The sequence below is a fragment of the Pelophylax lessonae genome (genome assembly GCF_965119305.1).
Source record: "Pelophylax lessonae genome assembly, chromosome: 4".
Classification (NCBI taxonomy): Eukaryota; Metazoa; Chordata; class Amphibia; order Anura; family Ranidae; genus Pelophylax; species Pelophylax lessonae.
The window spans coordinates 177,875,947-177,898,243 of NC_138771.1; the positions used below are offsets into that span (position 1 = coordinate 177,875,947).

The 22,297-nt window shown below is 38.7% G+C and overlaps 1 protein-coding gene across 1 annotated transcript in view; it reads right to left on the minus strand.

Moving 5' to 3' along the window:
- The window catches only part of FRMD4A (FERM domain containing 4A), a 580,110-nt gene that overhangs the window by 525,107 nt on the left and 32,706 nt on the right, over positions 1-22,297 (minus strand). The gene's annotated exons all lie outside the window — the stretch shown is intronic.

Below are 22,297 nucleotides of genomic sequence, written 5' to 3' on the forward strand. Positions count from 1 at the left end.
TTTTTCTCTTAGTGTCAGGAAAACCTGTGAGACATGTCTCTTGCAGACAGCAGAGGAACGAGACAGTGGACAGAAATGACACTGAGGAGTTGATTTACTAAAGGTAGGTAGACTGTGCACTTTGCATGTGCAGTTGCTCCAGAGCCTGGAAAATGAGGTAAGACTTCACTTTGCAATAAATACCCAAACGCATGCAAGGAAAATAAAAAAAAAAAAACAGCAATTTTTGCTTGCACGTGATTGGATGAGGCCAGTCAGCAGAGCTTCCCCTCATTTACTAAGCTCTGAAGCAAAGATGATTTCCATTGAAATCTTTGGCATCCGAATAGGAAAAATCAAAAGTGCCCTTTTTAAGGGCTTATATGCAAGTAATTGGCCATAAAAGGGGTATGGGGGTCTGGGTACTGACCTTGGAGAAAAAATTATATATATATATATATATATATATATATATATATATAAATATATATATATAATTAAATATAAGGAGCAGTGATTTTAATTATAATTATGCCTATATATATATATATATATATATATATATATATATATATATATATATATATATATATATATATATGCAAATATAGTGCCCGGGGGGGTCCCCTAATGTGCCTGTAAAGTGGCAATTCTGTAGCATTCATAAAACATGCTACAGCAAAAATAAAGAAAAACACGGCATGCCCCCCCCCCCCCCGTCCATACCAGACCCTTCAGGTCAGGTATAGGTTTTAAGTGAAACCCCACGTCAAAAAAAAAAAAAATGGAGTGGTGTCCTCCCGAAATCCATACCAGACCCTTATCCGAGCATGCAGCCGGCAGGTCAGGAAAGGGGAGGGGATGAGTGAGCACCCCCCTCCTGAACCATACCAGGCCACATGCCCCTCAACATGGGGGGGGGGGGGTGGATTCTTTGTGGCAGGGGGGCATGTTGATGGCGACAAGGGTCTCTTCCCAAAAATTCTGGGCTGTAGTTGTTGGGGTCTGCAAGCGAGGGGCTTATCGGAATCTGAAAGTTCCCTTTAACAAGGGGGGCCCCCCAGATCCCTGCCCTCCCCATGTGAATGGGTATCGGGTATATCATACGCCTGCCCATTCACCAAAAAATTGTCAAAAAGTAATAACCACAAGAAACAGTTTTTGACAAGTACTTTATTAAAAAATAAAAATGTGTCAATCACAACACCCGCCGGACCCGGAAAAAAAAAATATTGAAAATGCTCTCGCCTTCTGGGAGGCCACCTGTCGTCTGCTCGCTCTGCAATTAGACAGTTGCAAGCGGCAGGGCCACCTGGCTACGTTTCCCGGTGACACCGCCTATTGCCTATATAAGAAATGTCAAAGCACAGAGTGGGCAGATGGGGGGGGGGGGGGGTCAGGCCTCCCAGGAGGCAGGAGCGTTTTAATTTTTTTATTTTTCTGGTCCTGCGTCATGATTGATGATGGATTTACATCGAAGGACACTATTTTTTATTTTTTAGATTTATTATTTTTTTATTACTTTTATAATAATAAAATTTATACTGTATTATTATTTTATTTACATAATAAAGAACTTGTCAAAAACTGTTTCTTGTGTTTATTACTTTTTGACACTTTTTTGACAAATGGGTAGGGGTACGATGTACCTGATACCCATTCACATGGAGGGAGGGTGGGATCCGGGGGCCCCCTTGTTAAAGAAGGCTTTTAGATACCGATAAGTCCTCCCGCAGACCCCGACAAGCACAGCCCATGCCGTTTTTTTCTTTATTTTTTTTAACGACACTTTTTTTTTATTCAGCTGTCTGCAGGGAAACCCATTGGCAGCTGATTTGCCCAATCAGGGTGCAGAATGTGCAGTGCTCAGTGCATTGCTGTGTGTTCACTGGGGCTAACACCCTGCAAATTTGGGTGTTTGGTGCAAACTCATGCTTGGGCTGAACCGTTCACTCATCCATAATCCTTTAGCATTATATTAAATAGAAAAATCCACCAGTCAACTATCTCTACTATTTAATAAAAAGGAGGAGCCTACAATACTGCAAATATTAGCCAATTTTATTCCATTTGCATAAGCTGTCTGTTTATAACTGTGGCATGGTGAACTATTACATTTTTAGCAAATTTACCACCAAACTCTGCATTATTACTACTATCTGTTGTATTTAAATCCTCTCATACTCCTTTGTTGTAAAAACATTGCTGTTTGTAGATTGCAGAGTTTAGGCTATTTTAATGTGTGAGGTTTTCCCCTTTATAAAGCAGCACAGCTCTTTAAACAATGATTGTGTGGAAATTGCTCCAGCACCTTGCAGTTTACGAAGCCTATTATTTTTAATGGATGAAATGTGCCATCACTGTTCAGCAAAAACGGTTGCAATCACCTTTTGCCAGATTGCTACTCTTTCCTCACCATGCACCTGCAATGTTTCCAAATAATCAATTATCCCAAACAGAACACTGTATGATGATTACAAGATACCAAGAAACTCGGTTTTGTTGTGTCCTACATTCTCTGAATACAGTATATACTATAGCATGACTTTTCTGGGTTTGCACACTACCTCCTTCTGATAACTTTGCATTAAAACAATTTTAGATCTTCTGCCAAATGTTTTAAAATTCAATGAAGTAGGAATGATTTTTTTATTCACCATGTCCCACAATGGAGTGGTAAAAAAAAATGTGCTAATTGTATTTATCTGTATAGATGATCATTGCAAAGTAATATAAAGACAAAGGAACAACATTTGTACACGCACATAAAAAAAAAAAAAAAAAAATGTATGTCTATATTTACTGTGATTTTACTGATCTGATCATAGGCAGAAAAATTAGTGAATGGTGTGTATGTTTTGCAGTAAATACATTGAAAGTGTAATTAAACCCACATCATTAAAAACGGTCGGTACATGTACAGTATACCTGTATATTACATGCTGTTCATACTCACTCACTCACTGTGGCAGCTGTTTTCTGTATTCTGCAAAAAATATGGTTGATCCTGCTGTTCATTGTCCCCCCCTCCTTGTCTGTGTCCCCATTACAGCCTGAGATTTTGTAGACCAGCCATTGCCTCTACTGAACATGCTCCAGTTTCAGTTCCTTTCTAAGCTGTTCATTTCCTTCTTTTTCTTATCTGTGCAGCCCACGTGACTATAGAGTCATATACGTGGAGCGCATATACTGGATAAATGACAGCCTACTTTTCTGGGTATGCACACTAGCTCCTTCTGATAACTTTGCATTAAAGCAATTTTAAATCTTCTGCCAAATGTGTTAAAATCCAATGGAATAGCAATGATTTTTTTATTCACAATGTCCCACAATGTCAATGGGGTGCTAAAAAAAAAAAAAAATGTGCTAATTGTATTCATCGGTATAGATGGCCATTGCAAAGTAATATAAAGACAAATGAACAACATTTGTACGCACGCAAAAAAAAAAACTTTTTACTGATCTGATCATAGGCAGAAAAATTTGTGAATGCTGTGTATGTTTTGCAGTAAAAGCATTTAAAGTGTCATTAAACCCACATTAATAAAAGCTGTCAGTACATGTACAGTATACCTGTATATTACATGCTGTTCATATTCACTCACTCACTGTGGCAGTTGTTTTCTGTATCCCCGTTGCAGCCTAAGATTATGTAGACCAGCCTTTGCCTCTACTGAACATGCTCCAGTTTCAGTTCCTTTCTAAGCTGTTCATTTCCTTCTTTTTCTTATCTGTGCAGCCCATATGACTATAGAGCCATATACGTGGAGCGCATACACTGGATAAATGACAGCCCACTTCCTCCCTCCTCCTCCATGACCACTAAACAGGTAAACAACATGGGTGCTGGATATTACATGGTGAATGATGGAGGCCTCACCTCCCTGTAGTTCTAATCACATACAAACAATCATAATTTGAGATTTACATATTTGTATGATGATTTAAAACATTTAAATTATATTAATTATGTATTTTTCCTTTGTATTTTTACATTTTTTTACATATTTATTTTTACATGTAACTGGCAGCAGAGAACTAGAAGCTCCTCCCGCAGACGTTTCCCCGCAGAAGGGCTGGGAAAGTGCCACATGCCAGCTATATATTATTGAAAAAAGGTACTTAGATGTTTTTTTTTTAAATAGATAGAGTGCCATCATCCAAATACATAAAGAGAAGAGATCACGTTAAATAAACAGTGTGTGTTTAGTATCACTTTAAGTAAGTGTTTAACTCTCCAGTCTTATTTATTGAACATGTCTCCCCATGTTTAATTTAATATAATTTTACTGCAAGACTTTGAAATAATATAATATAATAGAACGACTGCTGAATTCACACTTGTAACTGTAGCACTTGAGTCTTTAAAAACCTGGAAATAAAACTTTGCGGAGTGAAAATTACAAGTAGTACTTGACCTTCGGTAAAGTCTACTTTTTATATACCGTAATAATATAAACAGGAGGTATATACTAAGCTGACAACTGTTGAGCCTAGTTTTTACATAACAGGAGGCACCAACTTTAAAACTACAGACTGCTGCTGATGGGCACTTCTTCATCTCTGAACCGGCAGAAGCCTTTTCACTACATATTACTAGAATTCGGTTTTAAACCTAAAAACAAAAATGCAATACATTGCAGCTTACTAGTTCTTAGAAGTGATGGCTGCATTCATTTTCTTTTTTTTTTGTTTTATTTTTCTTTATTTTTACCTGTTGAGGCAGCCAGTAAGTTAACAGACCAAGAAGTCCATCAAAAGCGGCAGATAAAGGGTTGAGACAAACCATTTAACACTGGCAGGGTTTCTTATAATGGTCAGGGTTTGCTTTCTTAATGTGTTTGAAAAGGAAAAAATAATTAAAAGAAAAAAAAAATAAACATGTCATACTTACCTGCTCTGTGCAGTGATTTTGCACAGAGCAGCCCCAAATCCTCCTCTTCTCTAGTCCCCTGAAGGTGCTCTGGGACCCTCCCCCTTGGTGAGTGACCTCATAGCAAGCCGCTTGCTATAGGGGCACTCGTGGGTGCTCGCTCCAAAGCAGGCTTTCTGTGTCCAAAAGACACAGAGGGGTTTATTTACTAAAGGCAAACAGAGTGTTCACTTTGCAAAGTGCAGTTGCTCCAGAGCTTAATAAATTAGGTAAGGCTTCACTTTGCAAAGAGTACCCAATCACGTGTAAGAAAAATAAAAAACTGCGATTTTGCTTGCACAATTGGATGATGGAAGTCAGCAGAGCTTCTGCTCATTTACTAAGCTCTTGAGCAACTGCTCTTGCAGAGTGCAACTGCAACTATATGCCTTTAGTAAATCAATCCCAGAGGGCGTGATAAAGCCCTGCCCCCCACTCCCTCCTCACAGGTTGTGATTGATAGCAGTGGGAGCCAATGGCTCCTGCATCTCAGCCAATGAGGAGGAAGAGACCCGGGGGAGCCAATGCTCTTGTGCCCATGCAAGATTGGGCTTAGGTGTGTATTGGGGAGAGCTAAGGTGGGAGCTGCACAAATAAGGTTTTTTTTTTTTTACTTTTATGCATTAAAAAATCCTCAGCCTTTAAAACCACTTTAATTCAAATTTGAATCCCAAAAAGAAAAGAAAACAGTCGCTGTTACAGCTTGCAAAATGTTAGCTGCAATTGGGTTTTAATTTGTCAGTCAAGTCCATCTAAATCTAACCCTATCCTCTCTTCAGGTGGACAATGCTGTTGTTCAAAGGTGTCTCAATTACTCTATAACTCCCCCATCCAGAAGAGAGGCACCCTAAGGCCCTGTGCATATGGGCGTCCCCTATTTCTGTTCTGAGAAATTGTTCGTAAGGCCAAGAAAGATCAGTGCTTGCAGCACAAGTGCTGTGAGCGCTGAGCAGTGCGTTTTAGCAGGGGGGGCGGGGGGGGGGGTTACGCTGTCAGAACACAATAGCACACCTAGGGGGATCACTGTACCAACATTGCTTGTGTTGGTACTGCGATCTGTCAGTTTTTTTTTCATTCAGCCCGCTGGGTTAAACAAGATACAGTGCATCTGAAAAGTATTCACAGCGATTCACCTTTTCCACATTTTGCTATGTTACACCCTTTTTCCAAAATAGAAAAAATGTATTATTTTCCTCAAAATTCTACAAACAATACCCCATATTGACAACTAGAAAGAAGATAATTTGAAATCTTTGCAAATTTATTAGATATGAAAAACGAAAAAAAAAAAAAATCCCATGTACATAAGTATTCACAGCCTTTGCTCAGTGCTTTGTTGAAGCACTTTTGGCGCTAATTACAGCCTCAAGTCTTTTTGAGTATGATGCTACAAGCTTGGCACACATATTTGTGGGCTGTTTCTCCCATTCTTCTTTGCAGGACCTCTCAAGCCCCATGAGGTTGGATGGGGAGCATAGGTGCCCAGCAATTTTCAGATCTCTCCATAGATGTCCAATTGGGTTCAAGTCTGGGCTCTGGCTGGGCCACTCAAGGACATATACAGAGTTGTCCTGTAGCCACTCCTTTGTTATCTTGGCTGTGTGCTTAGGGTAGTTGTGCTGTTGGAAGATGAACCTTTGCACCAGTCTGAGGTCCAGAGCACTCTGGAGCAGATTTTAATCAGGGATGTCTTTGTACATGGCTGCATTTATCTTTCCCTCGATCCTGCCACTAAAAAAGACTAGTCTCCCAGTTCCTGCTGCTAAAAAACATCCTCACAGCATGATGCTGCCACCACCATGCTTCCCTGTAGGGATGGTATTGGCCAGGTGATAAAAGGTGCATGGTTTCCTCTAGACAAGACGCTTGCCATTCAGGCCAAAGGTTTCAATCTTTGTTTTATCAGACCAGAGAATTTTGTTTCTCATGGTCTTAAAGTCCTTCAGGTGCCTTTTGAAAAACTCCAGGTGGGCTGTCATGTGCCTTTTACTGAGGAGGGGCTTCCATCTGGCCACTCTACCATACAGGCCTGATTGGTGGAGTGTTGCAGAGATGGTTGTTCTTCTGGAAGGTTCTTCCCTCTCCACAGAAAAATGCTGTAGCTCTGTCAGAATGACAGTCAGGTTCTTGGTCACCTCCCTGACTAAGGCCCTTATTCCCTGATCGCTCAGTTTGGCAGGGCAGCCCACTCTAGAAAGAGTCCTGGTGGTTCCAAACCGCTTCCATTTATTTTTAACAAATTTGCAAAGATTTCAAACAAACTTCTTTCACATTGTCATTATGGGGAATTGTTTGTAGAAAAATAATGAAATATTTCATTTTTTTTTTTTTTTTAAATTCTTTATTTAGAGGTATGCCATAAAAATTAAGAACAATAACACTACAAACAATCGCATGATAGTAAAAAAGATGCAGTCTACGTAGCACAGGGAACAACCATATGCAAACAGACTATCACGGATCAACAACAAGTAATGTAACCTGGGTTCGTATGTCGTCTGTACGACCATTTTGATGCATTCATATGCAATGCTGCTGTAAACAACAGTTCTTGTGGAGGGTGGTCCAGGGCCACCCACCCGAGTGGAGGGGGACCAAAATCCCCACCGGCATCTACCACATGGCCGGCAAAGGGGCCCACCAAATCTCCATCCCGAAGCGGGGAGGACCGCGGGACCAACCCCCCACCTTTTGTCCGGAGCACACCTTGTGACATTTTATAATTTACTAGAATGGTAAGGGCAAGCACAGTGCCCTAAAGCAGGAAGGAAGGGGAAAAGGTAGAGAAGAGAGAAAGGAAAGAAAATAAAAAGAAAGGGAGGAGGGAAGGGAAGGTAGGCAGAGAAGTGAAAAACAAAAAACAAAAAGAACATAGAAGTGGGGGGTCCGCTCCGCCCCATCCGCAGGCACGGCAAGCCGGTTAAGAGTAGGATAAGTAATCGTTGGACAAGTGAAAAAGGTCCCAGTGAATCCAACGTGTCTTGTGTTCCTCCACCTTGTCCCTTAGAGTTGCTGTAAGCTGTTTCATGTGCCGTATATCATTCACTCTGGTAAACCAATGAGAAATAGGGGGTGGCGTTTGTTGTTTCCACATGCTGGGTATACACGCCCTAGCCGCGTTCAGCAAGTATTTCAGTAGTGATTTGCGGTACCTCTTGCTCGACATAGGTGTCAAGTTGAGGAGAACAGCAGCAGGGTCTTCTAGTAGGGAGTAGTCGGTGAGTTTATGCACTATGTGTAGCACCTGTTGCCAGAGCGGTCTAATCTTGGGGCGAAATATTTCATTTTGGAATAACTCTGTAACATAACAAAATGTGTAAAAAGTGAAGTGCTGTGAATACTTTCCGAATGCATTGTAAAACTGTGCAAAAACATGTTCGCATCTTTGAAAGTTCATAACTCAAAGGTTCGTATGTAGGGGACTTACTGTACTGATATTTACTCAAGAATGTGTGTAAAGATTAATGTTAAATAAGCGAATAAAGGTGCATAGGCATGTAGACAAGTAAAAGCTTCCTTCATTGCCAGTGTTGTAATATACCCAAATGTAAAATGTTCTATTTTTGTTTTCTTGCTCTGTACTCAAACGCTGTACTCCAGTGTGCAAGAGGCCTAAGACAGGGAGTGCGTTATTGGCCAGATCACTAGGTGAAAATAAAGAAAAAAAGCCTAAAAAGGAAAGTAAACGCAGCCACTACATCTAAGAATGAATGAGCTGCAATACATTGTATGTTTATTTTGGGGTTTGATACCGTTTTAAGCAATTTTGATTCACAGCATGGGAACTGGACTGGATGGAAAAAGAGTCTCCAAGAATTCTGTGGTCCAATTAGTGCAATAAATCTATACTAAAAGTCAGCTAGTTATAGTTTGGAAGGTTCAGTGTAAATATAAGATGAGCTTTTGCATGACAGACAAGGCTTGGGTGAGGATTGGAAATATTTTTTGCAACAGAGCTGATTCTGCCCTCTTCTCATTTTTATGCATGCCATGCTTAATGCTAATACACAGAGCTGCCCCAGGTAACTGGATTAGAACTGGTGAATAAAAAGACCACTGAAAACAGCAAACCGCCTGTCTTGTTCCTATTTAATATAGATGGATGAGTTTTGTAAAGCTTCCCATAGATACATTAAAAGTTGGTTGGTTCATCTGGGACTGGTGGAACTTTAATCCATCTATGGCCATCCCTGCTTGACAGAAGTTGAACTAACAAACTACTTTTGTTGAATGGGATGTTGCAAAATTTTAATTAGATCAGTGGGCTGCAGCCAATCAGTGTATTGTGACAGAAGAGGAGTACCGCTGTCAGAGCACAATGGCACAGTGTGTAGGATTCCACCATCCACCTCATTTGTGTGGATGGGAGAATCTGGTAATTTTTTTCCATCAGCCCTGCAGCTGATCGCAAAAAAAGGGACCGATCTATGGCTGACTTCGCCACTCTAAACTCAAAGCACAGAGGTTTTTAACTGCCCATGTAGCTCTATGGGGTAGCTGTTAAAGCTAACCAATCATGATGCCATCAATATTAAATAAGCCTATGAAGATGGGACAGAATTACAAATGCTGACTTGCTTTTGAAGGAGCAAGTTACAGGCTGTCAGAGTTAAAAAAAGGTCACTTTAATGTGCCCAAGATATTACTACCATACCCCTCTAGACATTGGGGCTGATTTACTAAAGGCAAAGAGACTATGCACTTTGCAATGTGCAGTTGCACTTTGCTAGATCAGTTGCTCCAGAGCTTAGTAAATGAGCAGAAGCTCTTCTGACTTCCATCATCCAATCATGTGCAAGCAAAAATTTTGTTTTCTTTGCTTTCCTTGCACTTGGGTATTCTTTACAAAGTGAACCTTCATCTCATTTGCTAAGCTATGGAACAACTGCACTTGCAAAGTGCTACTGCACTTTGCAAGGTGCACAATCTATTTGCTTTTAGCAAATCAACCCCATTGTCTCTGGACCTTAGTAGATGTACTCTCCTTACCCTTCTGTTTTTCTATGCAAGAAAACATAAATTATCATGGAAAAAAAATTCTGCTCCAACAGTTGTGTCACGGCAAGCTTTAAAAAAATAAGACCCTTTCCCTATATAAGGCCACATATTCTAAGAGGGGGGTACCTCATACATTTGACAAGGTGTGGGGTGGATGGGTGGGCTCTCCGCTTACAGTGTCGTATTGAGCTGTAAGGTTTTGTACATATTTGGTTAAGATGGACATTGCCTTATTGTCTCCTACATCCATGACCAATATCCTAACGAATAGGGAACCAGCGTAGAATGTTTTGCTATCATACATTCCATGTGCTATTGTAGAGAGGTCTTTTTTCTCCTGATGTATTGTGGAACAATAGGTCAATTGCTGTATTAACCACAGGCAATTTACTTTTTTGTTTTGTTTTTTATTTGTTTTACTTGTAAAAACTGCAGCTTGTTATTTGCACCTACATTCACCGTTTTTAACATTTTATATTGTGTCTATGTATTTTATTTTGTGTGTATATGCAACATTTTTCAATAAAAAAAAAAAAAGAAAAAGTTCCACAATAGCAGCTTCCATAATTCTATCACGAGAGGTCAATAAAAATGTTGTGTTATAAAAATGTGATGTTTTAGCAGGACCTGAGAACATAACTGTCTGCATTATGTCTGAGTGATATAACAATTATACTATTATATTCATTATGTTTTTTATATCTAACCCTCCTAAACTGTTTTATTAGGTTTACTACATATACCTTTAAGACAGAAGTCTATTTATCAAGTCAGATTAACAAACAAAGACAGTCTCATTTCTATAGAATTATAATACTGTTAAGCACATTCCAAAATAAATAAGATTTTAAATTACTTGACCTTAGCATCCCTCCACCTAATGCAAATAATCTCCTATCAATACTCGTAAAAGACAATATTGGAAACTGCGCATTGCCTAAGGGACTGAAACGGAAGGGAGACGTTACAAGATTTAAAATTGTTACCATCTGGAAATAAAAACTGCGGCTTCCCTATAAAAAAAATAAATAATGCATGCTGGTACTTTAATAAGCGACGCACCTAATGTAACATTTATATTACTATTTAATGGTATTGTGGAATTTTACATGAATGTATTGTGCACGGGAGGAACTGTAATTACTGCTAGCGAATGGACTCTTAACTGTTGTTTACAGGCTAATTGTACAGAAAATAAAAAGATAAATAATTTGGGCTGATATAGGAAAATGACTTAATGTAGACAAAAGCCATTTGCTTAGAAAGACTGATTGTTACAGCTCACAAGGAACAACATAGTGGAAAGCCAGCCTAATTAAAATCTGTGATCAGTACCAAGCATAGAAAGTCGCTTGTGTTTTTAATGATAAAGTGGAACTATTTTCAAACCCATGGCGCTCCTATATTTAACTACTCAGAGAATAACATTTGTAGTGTAGTGTCTGCTGAGGGGGATAATTACCTGATAATGGCACCCAGAAACATTTGCATTATAGACACTCACCAGTGCATGCAAGTAGCAGACATTTACCGAGACAGAGAGAGTGAAACTACATTGCTGGCCTACATCAAGAATTATTTTATTCATTTTACCTGGTGTAGCAACCTACAGGTAGGTGCTAGGTAAACTTATAGTGGGCCTTGTCTGCCTAACAGCAGTGCTGTCATTTATTTAGTTAGGGTGTCATGGTTTCCAGGTGTGCCTGCTGAGGGGACAAGTATCCCCAATGGCTCCTGTGAGAGGCTTCTCATAGGGCAGTGTGGGAACCCCAATCAGGGGACACATCCCGGCTTGTAACTACCCCAGAAGGCAGATTATGCTGCAAAGGATCCTGGGAGTGGGTATAAGTTTGGGGGAAGTGCGTGACAGGATGTCTTTGGCGGGAGCAGAGTCCCAGGAGGGAAAGTGCAGCTGTCTCTCCTCCTGTCTGACAATATCTTGCAGTAAAGCAACTGTGCCCTGGCACTCTACTAGGTTCACTCTGCTGTGACCCCAAAGTCCTCCGACTTGCTTGCAACTTGCTTGTGATTACCTTGCGACTTGCTTGCGGTTTCCCTGCAACCTCCTTATGACTTTTGTGATTTAAAGGGTCTTTAATAAAAAGGCCTCTGGATCAGTGGGAAGAGCCCGGGTTAGGAGGGAAGGGCCCAGGAACCAGAGAAAAGGGCCCTGGCAGTGATGGGGGCCCCTCAGGTTTTTTTGCACCGGGGCCCTGAAGGTTCTATATACACCTCTATCTTGTATACACTTTATGCAGAGTCTATGGTAGAAATAAAACTCTATGGTAAAACCCAAATGCTGCAACACATAAATGCTAGATTATTCACATTTATTTCCAACACTATTTGAACTATTATGACACCTTTAAGTGACAGGAGTTTTTATAAATATATGTCATGTTAATATATCACCTACCTCTGCGCCTAAATTTGCCTAATCATCTGTTCCAAAATCAAGTGTTTCTAGTACTTCTTGTAGAATGTTCTATAAAAAAATAGACTGTACTAATGTTGGGACCTTTACAAAACTCCAATGTCCAGATAAGGGATAGAGAGTAGATAGATGGCCTAGAAACTGCTTGACATGGAAATTTTGAAACATCATACAAGATTAAGACTATGTAATAAATGAATCCATGTAAAACTGAAACAATGTAGGCAATCTTCTCTATTCGTTAGTCCTAACATGACTTATTATTATCTGTATAGCCAGCTCTTCTAAACTTGTAATTTTAACATATTTGTAGATGTGAAGTGAGAGTGAAAAAGGCTATATAACATACTTCTATGTGATGTACTGCAATCTACAAAAAACAAAAAACTTTATTAAAAAGATACATATTTAATAAATTGTACATACACTAGTATTTGATAGGTACATTAGTACTTGATGCACTTGATGTACTTTGGTACGAATTAGACAATATGCATTTTCTACTGTCATTTGTAAATGTTATTTTGCTTAGAAAAGATATTTTAATGTACAAATATATACAGTATACGGTAATTAAAGGTATTTACAACATTAGAGGCTTAATTTAGTAATAAAATATTTGTAAATTTCCTTTTTATTGTTTATCCATAGAGCAAAAAAGAACAAATGACAAAACTGTTCACTACGCAGGGTGTAAAATGACAGTAGAAAAATATAATTTCAACACAGTCAAAAAACATACTCCTTCTCCCTCTACCCTTCCCCCACAGTCCAGGCAGTCCACCCTGCAGGTAACTCCACCATCCCGGATGTAAGTACCCCTCGAGGGGCAGGAGTAGCAAGTCAGATAAAAACAGATATATCTGCAGTCCCCAAAGCATGAGGTCATAAAATCACATATTTGCTTACATATTAGGCAGCATTTAGGTCTGGCATAGACCCTTGGGTTGGAAAAGAGACCGTCTAGTGATAACAGCAAACATGAAAAAAGGAGAACTCTAGAACAAATTATACCCATGACCTCCTCTATCTAAACAATCCTCTGCTTGACCATTAATACTATCATACTCAACGTAACAATAGTGGAACTGTCTACCCAGATATGCCAGACTTTTTCAATTTTTTTAGAGCAACCCCTGCTCAAGTACATAGCAGTTATAAAAGATTTTAAAAAATCAGCACATGGGACATTATTTGCAGTTAGTGTGTCATATCCCTTGTACTGATGGTTGCATAATTAGTTGAAATCTTCCATCCTCCGACTCCCCCCCCCCATAATCTTCTGGCACTGTGGGGGTCATGAGAGCCAAGTGACCTGTCATATGCACTGATCAAGACTGACTATGTCTGCCCATTACACTCCCTTCTTCAGACATAGAAATTGTACTATAGCTTCTTTGAATGAGAAATGATCTATGAATGGTGAATGAATGATAAACGGAAAATGTTATACTTACCTGAAGGTAATGTTTCTTTCCTGATGCATAAGCATGACAGCATACATGTATGGGTAGACTCCGCCCCTCACCCAATCAGGACTGGTTATACTAGATAAATGAGTTGCCTCCCCTAAGGCGGCATTCTCATAACAAGACTCAAATGTGAAGCCCCCAAGGGAGGGACCTGTATGATGTCATGCTTATGCATCAGGAAAGGAAAATTACCATCAGGTAAGTATAACATTTTCCATTTTCCTGACACAAGCATGACAGCATACACGTATGGGATGTAGCATGCCAACAGAACCCATAAAGGGGGGACATGCTGAAGTGTTTAAGCATTTGAGGAACAAAAAGAAAATACCGCCTTAGGGGAGGCAACTCATTTATCTAGTATAACCAGTCTTGATTGGGCAAGGGGTGTAGCATACCAATACATGTTTGCTGTCATGCTTGTGTCAGGAAAGTAATTTCCTCGATCCCATAATCCTACTCTGAGAAGAATCATTTGATCAGATTGCTGAACCTATTTCCCCTCACATTCTGTCCTGGGAACATCCTTTTTACCAGTCATGAAATGGTGGAATCTTTCCAATGGCATTTAAAACTAACAGGAGTTCCAATCCTTCCTCACGATATCCAAAACTAAAAAATGTTTTGGCTGTAGAAGCCCTTTAAGACAGAGTGTACTGTATAGATGTTAAAATTGGCCATTTTCTCTTGCTCCTCATGGTGAGAGGAAGCAATTTCCTCCTCTCCCGTGGGGCCTGTTACTACACCACCAATTGTTGCGGTTATCACAAGATTCCCTTCTGAGAACCTTTATGGGAGCTGCTTCTTAAGTTGGGCATATCCACTACACTGGTACCAATTGCTATTGGATGAAAAACCTTCCACCTTGCGTTTCTACTGGGATGTGGTACTATTTCTTTTTGGGGGGCTGAGTCCCTCCTATATCCATCAACTTGGCAGAAATATACATACTCCTTGAAAATTCTAAAAAAAAATTTTGAACATATGATCAATACTTTGGATGGTCCTTACCTATGGACATCTCCATTGTATGAAATGGGACAACAATACTTCCCTGAAGAAGAATTGAACTACAAGTTCATTTAAATATTTGAAACGTGTTGGATGCTCCCTCCTAATGGAGGTGTATTGCGTCCCTTTTAACCATTTTGGTTCAAGCATCTATCATGTCTGATGTTTATATTTCAAAATTGGTGTTGTAGCACTGTTTTTTTACTCTTTTTTGTATTTTGTATGATTTATGTAAAAATCTTTTATGAATAATATCAATAAATGTTAAATCTTTTTATATTCCTTTGTAATAATTGCCCTTAAAGTCCCAACAAGAGGAGAAAACCTTTGTAGATGTTAAAATCAATCTTTGCACCAAATTAAAAAAATTGTTACAGTCTAACTTTTCCTACTTAATAATCAAAAAATGCACTAGGTGAGAATGACATAAAGCCTCCTCCTGCTGCCTCCTGGAAGACCAAATTCACTTATTCCAGAAGATTGTGGGTTTACAGATATTACTGGAAAAGGAAGCACCTAGTGCCTCATCATCAAAGGGCTGGTTAGAAGAACCTGGAAGAGACCGCTCCCAATGACGGCGACAATGAAGATAGGGGGACCATATGTGTATCGGAACACCAACTGGAGAGACAAGAACCACCTAGGTTTCGTAAAACTTTGTATTGAAGAAAAAGATAGTATAAGAGTATATAAGATGTATAAAAGAAAATCAAAGGGTAAGTGGTAAATGGGGATGATTTCATTAGGTGTATTGATAAAATAACTCTTTAACATATAAGGGAATAAAAAAGAGGGGGTCATCATTGTGAATCTCTTAAATCTCTATCATTTCCACAATGAGATGAAACAAAAGATATATGCTTTTAGCACAAAAATCTGTCAAGTTGTGTTTAGAGATGATAGAATTTATGCATTTTTAATCTACTTGTCTTTTTGTAACATTTAAATATAGTAACTGATTAATGAGTTCCACCTCTAAATATGTAGCAATGGCAAAGGCTATGTAGACCATCTATATGCAATTTATAATTGTCAGCTCTTTCCTACAAACAACTTTAATAGCTTTACATATCAAATGTCTTGGACAACGCACTGTTCACCATGCAGCAATATTTAAATCTTCCTAATTAAATGATTCCTGTGACTACCTGTAAGACTTTTTTTTTCTGCAAGAGCAAGAAAAATTACCGACAAATTCATCTCATGGGCTGATGGAAACAAGAATGTATTGTCTGATGTTACAGAATGAAAAGGTCAGCCTGCTTTATACACGATTCTGTTTATTTGTTTCTTAAGCAGAAAAGAATGTCTTGAGAGACAACAATGCATCTGCGCCTTCCATTTTTCTTATGTTTTAGAAAAAGTGGTTCACATCTACATTATTCCCAGACACAGCGGTGCTCATTGTTTGATCTGATGTGATTATGATGCTGTACATTGTTCTAAGAAAGAACCTTATTCCACCAAATCTGTTTTCAAGGAAATCTCTTCCAGCATGAAAACATCTTCTGAAGTTGGGTTTCTCTGACACTTTATGAACCTACATATCCTAACATCACATTGATCCTGTTTCAGCTGCAGAACATTTTTGGAAAAAGCAAATGCTTTGAGCGTCTAACGTGTTTAGACAGTAACCTGGAAAACATCAAGAACTGCTAAACTTTTATTATTTGATGCATGGATATGGCATCAACATTTTGGATTGCTTCACAGAGAATACTGAGCACCCGCACCTCAAAGAAGCTCACAATCTAATGCCTCTAACATAAACATACACACAAGATACAGTTTTGGAATGGGAACCAGATGACCTGATTGTATGTATTTTGGGTTGTGGAAGAAGTGCAAACACATGGAGAACAAATAAATCTGAACCATTTAAATAAGTCCTTGCCCTTCAAGGGAGCTTGCAGCCTAATGCTCCTACTACAATCATACACACTTGGCCAAATTTTGGTATGAAAACCTTCCAGCATGTTTTGGAGGAAAAATGCAGACACAGGAAGAAAGCACACAAACTAAACACTGTTATATAAATGTTCTGCACTAATCCTTATGAAAATCATGCCTGAATGCACCGATCTAATTACCATTCAAACACATTAAAAATTCCCTGCTGTATACTGTTTTTTTTTTTTTCCTGTTCAAAAAGAAAGGTGTAAACGTAATTAATCTAGCCTTCTCATTATTATTTTACTAAATTACTAAATTGTAAATATCTGAGTTACATGTCTCACACTATTGTCTGCCATCACCTTATTTGTAGGTCAAACCTCAAAAAGAGAAAAGACAGACTGCAGAGAAAATGTGTGTAACAGCTTGGCATGACACAGCAAGCTTTCTGGGATGCCTCAAAATAAAATGGAGAAAATGGAATCACCATGGTAACTGTTCAACACAGGCCGCCTAAATATTTTAAGTTTCCACAATCAGAATGAAAAGTCAAAGAGGACAAGGGTAAGCTAAATTCACCCAAAACCTACACGATGAAGCCACAATACTTAAAATATAACCAAAATATTTTTTGTTTTGTTTTGTATAGAGTAGAGAGGGATTAGAACAGCTATTAGGTTTTTATTGCTATCTCTGTCCCCATTAGGGAAAATCACCCTATCTAGTTGTCCTCTTGGGGTGTCCCCTGCGCCTCCTGGCTCTTTGGGAATTTGTCCTCCTTTTCATCTCTGGCCCTTGGTCTCATCTGAGTGTAACCTCTGGGAGCCCTGGTACGTGATGTGAACTTAACATGTTACATAGATTGATTGTTAAATGTATTTTCACTAATTATGAATATATCTCGCTATATAGTTGTAATGTTGCACTTGAATACTTCCTGAAGAAGCCACTTTGGCGAAAAATGTAGAAGTCATAAGTGTGCTTGGGATTCAGTTCAATGTAATAAGTTACTGTCCAAACTGTGTATATGTACTATGTGTATAGATTTTAACTTTTGTACAAATAAAACACATTTGTTTTAATATTTACCTTTTTGGTGGATTTAAATGCCACCTTAAAAAATCCATCCTACCTTTTGCAATATTATTACCTTAGGGATGTGGTGCAGTTATGGGATACCTTCAACCAAATTTTGGGTTGTCCCCACAAAAGTATAGAGGGAAACTCTTCCAATGAAAACACTAGTTCTGGTGACCTGAGGGGTTCCTATGGATTCCCCTAATTTGCAGAGATGTCCTCTCGTTCTTGTTTTGGCTATGGGGCAGGAAGTAAATGTAAGTCTCCCCAATGGGACACAAATGGCATTCTATCCAAAATGAAGAATAAAGTTGTGCCTATAGTTCTACCTTAATTTCCCATACCAATCATGTAAGCATTATATGAGCCTAACCTCATCTGCCCTGTTTGCAGATTTTGAAGAATGTTTTTACATGATAATACATAGTGGAAACAGTATGATTTAATATAAGAAAATATTTAAGTAAATTTAATGTTGAATATACAATTGAATGCAATTAATCTATACATGCGGACCTGTATTGAATTAGGCAATAAGCAGTATACCAAGTACAAAAACCCAAAGGAATCAAAATGAAATACTTTTTAGTAGACTATCTTTTCTACATTGTTCTAATAAAAGCTGAAATCTAACTACTCAGAGTAGGTACACAATTTTCTTTCGATCAAAGCATGGTACATTTTATGTATATGGACACTTCTCTGGGGCCTCATTAAAACCATGGAGGAGCCAAAGATTTAATTGGTACTGTACATATGGCAGATTATTCACACACACACACACACCTTTTGTGTGTCAATGTGGCATGATACCCTTGCTTCAACAGCAGATTGCTGTTAGTACCCCCCAACATATTAACATGGTTAAAGAGTAACTCTTTTGTTGAGATGAAAACATTCCCCTCTGAGTGATCTATGTACATTCCAAGGATTTTAACCTCCCTGGCGGTATAATTCTTTCCGATTTTAGGTGCTGAAAGCGGTACAATTATTTTGCATGTAATTCTAAGGATTTTTTTTTACTGTGCGTTCTTCTTTTTAACATCTCGGGTATGATAAAGTTTGAAACACAAAATCAAAAATTATGATATAATAAATAACTATAAATAAGTTAAAGAGTATATATATATATATATACGTATACATATGTTTTATATATATCTATATATATATATATATAGATATATATACGTGTATACATATATATATATATATATATATATATATATATATATATATATATATATATATACTGTATATATATATATATATATATATATATATATATATATATACAGTATATATATAGAAAGTACAGTAAAACTGCAGGAAAGGGCACTGGGGGGCAAACTAATATCAGTTTATTTTATCTTGCAATAAAATCAGTGTGCTTGTGTGTATAACTTTTCAAATTTGCCGCCGGTTCCACCCCCCTGCGAGCGTCACGTTGCAGGAGACGGAAGCCGGGGCTCTACAGCATCGGGCGGAAGATCTGGCCGCCGTATGCTGAAGGGACACATCGCTGGATCCCGGTGACAAGGTAAGTAACCTCTACAAGGATCCAGCGATGCTCCCTGGCGGCACCCCAAGTGTGGCTCGGGGTTACTGCTTATGGCAGTGAAATCCCACCCCGAGCCACACTCGGGAATACCGCCAGGGAGGTTAACAAACTTTGTTGCAGATTCCTACCTTTGTTATTTTGAAGAAATGCCTTTGTGTTTGTCTGTATCCATGAGGGAAAGTGAGTCTAATGGGAGTGGTTTCATAATTATATCAATCAGCTGTGCACCTACAGGGCACTAATGTGGTAAGCTGCTGGGCCTGCATCACTTAGACATGATTTCCTTGGAGGTATCTCACCAAAAATGAAATTTTTGTTGCAGGGGATGCCTGAAATCTGATTTGTATCTTAGGCACACTTCTGGGAAAATTGGTAAGCCAATCGCACAAGTGGGAAATTATGTTTCTGGGGTGTGGTCAGTACACATTCTGTGTACAGAACAGCTCCAGGTAGCCATATTGCATTGCATTTTTACACAATTCCAGTGACTGCTGATTGAAAAGGAAAGGTCATGTTTAAAACATTCAACTACAGTATGACTTGTGTCGTAATTGTATACGCTATATTATTTTTTCTTTGGTTGCTTCCTCCCCCACAAAAGTGGAGTTACCCTTTAAACTCTTTGATCAAACATACTAACCACTGCAATACTGAAGTATGCACAGTAACCTCTCCACTGGAAATAGATGGCGTAGAAAGGGCTCGTTCACACAAGTGGTTGAGGTATGGTCATACCTTGCAGTTGAGCCACATTTATACCGACCCAACTGCCCAATCTTTAGCTGCAGAGGTGGCAACTGGGGGTGTACACATGCATAGGCGGTGATGCTTTGAGGCTGAGAAAGGAATTATACTCCCTGTCGCTTAACGCTTGCTGAGTATGATTAAATTTAAGTGAATGGGACAGTTCTACAAACTCCCTGCAACCGCTTGCAATGCAATGCGGTCACAGCTCACTAGAGCAGGGTTCAAGGGGTTGGGGCAGGTGGTGAAGAGGTGGTACAATGACTTTTCATTCCCTATCAAATGCTCTCTGAAGAGCAATCTGAACATGAAGCACATGTGAACAAGCTTTAAGAAGCATTTGCTTTGGTACAAGGAAACACTTTCTTAGGTGTTTCGATTATACATACTGTAAGTAACACTTCTTTGAATAGTTTATCATTTGTTCTTTACATTAATGCATGTTTTGCCTAGTTTGCATAAAGCAAACTACAAATTTGAATTTTAAATATAAATACTTTTGAGCACTACCACGTAAGCCATATTAAACATTTATAGTTCTATTGCATTATCTTCCTTGCTATTGTACTTTTTCAAAATCAATAAACATACTGTATATGCAACCTACACATACATACATACTTACCAATTTTCTAAACTGAGAAAGAGGTACATCTTTTAGGCTAACCTATGTAGGCAAAGAACACGCTTCTGCCACTCCCCCAGTTATGCACACCACGGAGACTTATTAAGCAAAAGGATAAGTTAAAACTAAAGGAATGGTTAAACCCATTTTCACATGGTACATTTTATGTATATGGACACTTCTCTGGGGCCTCATTAAAACCATGGAGGAGCCAAAGATTTAATTGGTACTGTACATATGGCAGATTATTCACACACACACACACACACACCTTTTGTGTGTCAATGTGGCATGATACCCTTGCTTCAACAGCAGATTGCTGTTAGTACCCCCCAACATATTAACATGGTTAAAGCGTAACTCTTTTGTTGAGATGAAAACATTCCCCTCTGAGTGATCTATGTACATTCCAAGGATTTTAACCTCCCTGGCGGTATAATTCTTTCCGATTTTAGGTGCTGAAAGCGGTACAATTATTTTGCATGTAATTCTAAGGACGAGCAGCCCAAACCAACTATTTACATATGATTTTTTTTTACTGTGCGTTCTTCTTTTTAACATCTCGGGTATGATAAAGTTTGAAACACAAAATCAAAAATTATGATATAATAAATAACTATAAATAAGTTAAAGAGTATATATATATATATATACGTATACATATGTTTTATATATATCTATATATATATATATAGATATATATATACGTGTATACATATATATATGTATATATATATATATATATATATATATATATATATATATATATATGTACACATATATATATACTGTATATATATATATATATATATATATATATATATATATATACAGTATATATATAGAAAGTACAGTAAAACTGCAGGAAAGGGCACTGGGGGGCAAACTAATATCAGTTTATTTTATCTTGCAATAAAATCAGTGTGCTTGTGTGTATAACTTTTCAAATTTGCCGCCGGTTCCACCCCCCTGCGAGCGTCACGTTGCAGGAGACGGAAGCCGGGGCTCTACAGCATCGGGCGGAAGATCTGGCCGCCGTATGCTGAAGGGACACATCGCTGGATCCCGGTGACAAGGTAAGTAACCTCTACAAGGATCCAGCGATGCTCCCTGGCAGCACCCCAAGTGTGGCTCGGGGTTACTGCTTATGGCAGTGAAATCCCACCCCGAGCCACACTCGGGAATACCGCCAGGGAGGTTAACAAACTTTGTTGCAGATTCCTACCTTTGTTATTTTGAAGAAATGCCTTTGTGTTTGTCTGTATCCATGAGGGAAAGTGAGTCTAATGGGAGTGGTTTCATAATTATATCAATCAGCTGTGCACCTACAGGGCACTAATGTGGTAAGCTGCTGGGCCTGCATCACTTAGACATGATTTCCTTGGAGGTATCTCACCAAAAATGAAATTTTTGTTGCAGGGGATGCCTGAAATCTGATTTGTATCTTAGGCACACTTCTGGGAAAATTGGTAAGCCAATCGCACAAGTGGGAAATGATGTTTCTGGGGTGTGGTCAGTACACATTCTGTGTACAGAACAGCTCCAGGTAGCCATATTGCATTGCATTTTTACACAATTCCAGTGACTGCTG